Below are 6,000 nucleotides of genomic sequence, written 5' to 3' on the forward strand. Positions count from 1 at the left end.
TCAAGGAAAAGCCTGAACAAATAAAAATGTCTTAAGATGTTTCTTGAAGGAGTCAGTAGATCATCAAACACAGAGAGAGAGGGAGATCGTTCCAGAGCTTAGCAGCAACAGCCTGGAAGGATTTCTCTCCTCTGGTCCTGAAGCGTGTTCAGGAACCATCAGTAGATTCTGATCCACAGACCTCAGAGCCCGAGCTGGGGTGTAAGGCTGGATCAGATCAGTGATGTAAGGAGGAGCCTGACCATTAATAGTTCTGAAAGTAAGAACCAGAATTTTAAAATTGATCTCGAAAGAAACCGACAGCCAGTGAAGAGTTTTAAGGATCGGAGAAATGTGAGTTCTTCTACTAGAGCGGGTTAGAATTCTTGCTGTAGAGTTTTGTATTAACTACAGACGAGACAGCTCCTTCTTGTTTAGACACCACAATGTATACTGACAGAACGTAACTCTTCATATTAAACAATTAAGCCCCAAAATAATGTAAACCCTTCTATCAGCTGTTCAAGTCCTACCACTACAGTCTTGTAGTTTGAAACTACTCGAAGAGCATCTTGAACATTTTAAACACTGATGCTTCAGACACACCGCTATAATGTTAGCACTTCAATTCACTTTAAGTCCTACAGGAATCAATGATACTATTAGCTGGATTTCTGGGTTGTACGTACTTCAAAAGCACTACAGCCTTGTTAAGCTGATACCACTTAAGCCCTTCAGTCACATCGAGCACTCTCCTGCACTGTAGCCTCTCGTGACTGAATGGATTTCAACATGTTAGTTTGTTAGCTACACACGTATGAAGCCATTAACTTTAAAAATAACCACTCGGTATATCATTTAAAAAAGTAGTGAGTGAATATCAGCGTAAATGTTGACATCTGTGACAACAAATATCGTCGTTTAGGTTCAAACATGCAAACCATCTGAAAAATATCAGCATTTGATTTGACAGCTAGGATTTCCTCTCTGGGACTTAAGCTTCCAAAAATAATCACTTTCCCCCCATAAATGCTCAAAACCCTCTGCTTGTCTTGTCACATCCCGCCCATGACACGCCCGCCCGCCCACTCCCGCTCTTCCTCCGGCCCGCTGGGAGATAATATTTTATCATTCATGGTCGGCAATAAAGGGGGTCCAAACAGACGGTCGGGCCGTAATCTATCACTGCGTCTACACGGGTTCACGGTGACACAGAATCACAGGGCTGGTAGGGAGGTGCCTTTGGGGGGGGGGGGGGGGGGGTCGGAAACACAATTAAGGTTCATGAAATGCAGATAAAGGTTTGGGGGTTTGGACGGAGGGGAGCAGTCTTATGGTCCTGCTACCATCTGCCTGCTATCAGTAGGTTGAGTAATGTATAGCATTACAGAAAATGTAAGAGTTAATTATCCTTGATGACTTTTGTTATATGTTATCATATATTTAATGACCTTCGCAAATCGTTGTGTTCATTAAGCAGAACCTACTTTTTATCTATCATTCCAGCTTTTTCTTCTACAATATTATGGTTATATGTTCACTGTTGTTATTCTATTTTTCTTCTCATATAACTCCACATGCTGGTGGTTCCCTGAACATGCTTTCCTGGTGCGATCACGCGGAGGCGTGACCTCTCACACGTTAGCATGGACGTTAACACGCTAGCATGTTTACACGCAAAGTTTATTTCCAGCGGCCCTCGGTGTTCTGGTCTAAAACCAAAAAATCAAAAGAAGGACCACGATTGAGGTTGTTTTGTGAAACTGATCACCGGCCGCCAGGGGCCCCCGACTCGTGCTCCCTGGAGCCCCAGGTTTAGAAAAGTATGCTGACAACACAATCGTTCATTTGTCGTGTGGATGAAAGAGTCCATTCAGCCGAACCGATCCGACACCTCTGGACCCGCCGGACCAAGGTCACGACTGAGCCGTGGTCATCGGCTCATATGTCTGACCCCTGACCCCGTCGACGTCCATCACTCTGCGGGGGATAAAGGAAAGATTGACAGCTGATGTAGTTCAAGACTTAATCAACTTCGCTTCATCATCGATCAAAACCAATTTAAGGGAAATCGCACAGAGAATCCGAGTGAGATGAAGGCGTGTCAACACCTTCATCTCACCGTCAGTTTGATGACTTGGAAACATTTACAAACATACAGATCTTTTTGTTCCTCATATCTTTGTTGAACAACTATGTAGAGTTTAAAGATTATTTAAATATACATCTTCAGCAGCTGCATCTCATATGGGAACATCAAACTCCCAGAGTCATGAAGTGTAAGCAGCATATGTTACAAAATCAAAAGGATTCCGACGCTTATAAAAACGCAAAAATCCTTCTGACAGTAAAACATCTGCCCTGAAACAAGGATCATGTGTGGAGACGGAGGGGTTTGATTTCAGGAGGACGACGCACGTGTTCGTGCGCTCGACTTTAATTCATAGTGGATGTGAGATGGTGACAACCTTGAAAGAAAAGCTCAAAGCGTGGTCTTTGATGGATGGATGCTCCTTTAAATTTCAAATTTTTAGCTTTGAAGGTGAACTTAAATGAAACATTTGACCTTTTTATGGCAAATTAAACATTTACTTCAGGAAGTTTAGATGATGACAGTTAAAGTAGCCTTCAAAAAAGAAGAAATGAAGAGAAATGACAAGGTTTCCTTTCACCTCAACTACAGTTTGCATGAGGTTTGAAGGGTAACACTATCATCATGCAATTTCTTCACCCCTTACTTCAGCACTAAATCCCTTGACATTTAGAATTAAGAGAAAGTATATTATGCACCTTTAAAGAGTCTCGATAACATACTCAGATTATATCTAAGGATCTACTTTTCACAAACACCACATTAAAGACCAGTAACTCTACTCTTCTTCATTCAAAATTGTGGCGCAAAAGTGAGAATACAGATCATCATCATCAAGATTATCTGGTACCGCTGCAGTCTCCAGTAGTCAGCCTACCACTAGGGGGCCACCACATGGTTCATTACTCATTAAAACGCCTCAAATGAGACAGTTTTTGCTGCAGTATCTTCAAGACACTGAAGGTCTGAAAAGCAAACAGTGAACAATGAATGGGGCAAAATAAAAGAAACAAAAATGTAGTGTGCTTTAACAAGTAGCTGGTTCCATGAAAGGGATCAACATCCACGGTTTGGAAGTATTTGGGATAAAGGGCAACAAGAACATGTCATATATAAAGAGTGCAGCAGACTTGTGTTCAACTGTACAAAAGAAACCGTAACAAATATTTCAAAGAGCCTTAGAGAAAACCTAGACAACAAAACCAACCCTGTATTGGGAATCTTCTTCTTCACCCACATCCCAAAGACAAACAGAGGCAAAAACTTTCACTTTAGCAAAAGATAAAAATAAATGTAATGTAATCGCACCTTTTGATAGCATATTTATTCAGTTGGATATTATATTATTATTAAATTTGATATCTTCGATTCTTTATGATTTTAATTCATTTTAAATGTTACATTACACTTGAAGCAGTTTAAATATTGCTTTGTTGCAATGCAATAACAACATATATTTTTCTCTACGATCATGAACAATAATAATGCATAATTGATCAGAGCCAGACATTTTCATTACCACTGTTGTAAAAACAGGAATTCGTTGGGGTGGCATTACAGAATAAACCAATGAAAGAATATTAAAGAAATATAATAATTGTGTTAAATTAAAAAAAAATCTAATTTTGGCAATAGTGGGGTGTAGGCTGTGTAGCCAAGAAATGTATTTAAGCCTTCGTGCTAAACTCTTGCTTTAAAAAAGGAAAAAAAAGGTCTGACATTCTCATACCTACAACATGAAACACTTTGATATCATACGCACGAGCGGAGACGAGCTGCAGGATTGAATGCCGAATCCCACCTGGCCAGATGTTGCTCTCAAGGTCTTAATAGAGCGTCATGCTGGTCCGTACGGACGGCAGTAAAAATCTCCGAATGTGTCGAGGAAGCCTCATAAATTCCCGCGCTAATAACAAGGACTCCTCCGGGAATATCAAAGTCAGCGGCGGAGTTATTTGTGGCTCGTGTTAAATCTTAGTTTCTCGTCTTAGGCCGACATCCATGCAAGGCGTGAGCGTGATGGTTTTTCTGGACGTTCACCAGTGGGATTTAAAAAACATCCAAATTTTCCGTCGCATTTGTCGTGTCATTATATTTAAGATTCAGGGCTAATAAATGTTTTTTTTAGACTTGTTGTATTATTAAGTGTTTTTTTTGTCCAAACTGAGACCAGATACGTCAAAATCAATAGAAAACTAGCTAAGAAAAGGTTATATTTTGGTCCTAACATTCTGTCATGAATCTACCTGGGAGCCATGTTGGCTCACACACAGTCCTGAGCGCGGTGTTGCACTTGCAGCTCTGCGTTATAAATCACACACAACTCTGTCATCTGGATAACATTCACAGCACCACCTCTCAGATATTTCACTTAGTTACTGAAGCAGTGGGAATTCAGCGAGACCTCTCTCTCTCTCTCTCTCTCTCTCTCTCTCTCTCTCTCTCTCTCTCTCTCTCTCTCTCTCTCTCTCTCTCTCTCTCTCTCTCTCTCTCTCTCTCTCTCTCTCTCTCTCTCTCTCTCTCTCTCTCTCTCTCTCTCTCTCTCTCTCTCTCTCTCTCTCTCTCTCTCTCTCTCTCTCTCTCTCTCTCTCTCTCTCTCTCTCTCTCTCTCTCTCTCTCTCTCTCTCTCTCTCTCTCTCTCTCTCTCTCTCTCTCTCTCTCTCTCTCTCTCTCTCTCTCTCTCTCTCTCTCTCTCTCTCTCTCTCTCTCTCTCTCTCTCTCTCTCTCTCTCTCTCTCAATATATATCTAGAAATCTCTTCCTTTCTCTTTCGGGGGCCATATGGCAAACATATTCATCCGCTTCGTTGGCTTTTATGGCTCTGGTTTAAAGAATGGGCCTCAGCTTTGGTTAGGGTGGAGGGGTGTTTCCTGGAGGCAGGTTTGTATGGCTAAAATAATAAAGTCTGCCCTCGGTCCATTAAGGGGTCCTTCTGTCTATTAGTGCAGTCCCTGGGCACTGTGTGGACACCGTCCCTCGTTCATTGGCTTGGAATAACAGAAAGCCTGGAAGTGTTTGAAGAGGGGACAATTTCCTCGACTGTCTATTTTCTTTGTTTTCTTTACCGTTCAGGAGAAAACATTTCAAACTCCGGGTCTGAGGGGTCGCTTTTCATCTAGATAAATGATTAATGTATTTTAATAATGAAGTCTGGTAATAGCCCACCAAATAAATGATGTCCCACGATGCAACAGTTAAAGCTCTTATAAAGTAAATTTTACGAGTCAATACAAATTTTGGATGCAATTTGTTGCCTTGATTCTAATACATGCAGTAACTAAAGTAAGATATTAAAGTTCAACTTATGTGTTGATTTAAGTGTGTCTTAAATAGATGTTGGACTCTATTGTATCTTCAGTATGGGTCTGTTTGTACAAAACTCTCTTTTATATTTACATTAGAAAATGTTCGTAAGCCCCGCCCACTGAAAACACCTTTGTCTGGAGATTAATGTTGTTTATTATTACCACGCCCACTCTGCTGTGATTGAACAAACATCGAAGTTTGTTACTCAGCGTTATCAATCCCAGAACTCTCCACCTCCAAGGGATTCGTTGTATAAAAAAAGCGGGGAGTGATTACAGCTGGTTGGAGGAGGAGTGAAGCCATTATTACATCATAATGGACTCCACTCTCGTAAACTCTAGTTCGGGAGGAACTTTATAAAGTAACAAGTTAAAGACATGGTCATGATGAAAGACTTACTGCATCTTGGAGAGCAAGACTTCAACATTTGAAACATGTGAGTGAGTCAGGAGAGTTGGGTTTTCACAAAGCAGACACAGAGGCCATTTAGAAAAAGTAATTGATGGAGAGAGTGTTGAAAGTTTGACTTTATTCATGCAGATAAAAGCGCCATCCACTGGAGAATTGATTGTATTTCATATAACAGACTTTTATTTGGTTCAGCCATAGTGATTTCAAAATGCA

Source organism: Callionymus lyra, chromosome 2, assembly GCF_982586985.1.
Source record: "Callionymus lyra chromosome 2, fCalLyr1.hap1.1, whole genome shotgun sequence".
In the NCBI taxonomy this organism is placed as follows: domain Eukaryota; kingdom Metazoa; phylum Chordata; class Actinopteri; order Syngnathiformes; family Callionymidae; genus Callionymus; species Callionymus lyra.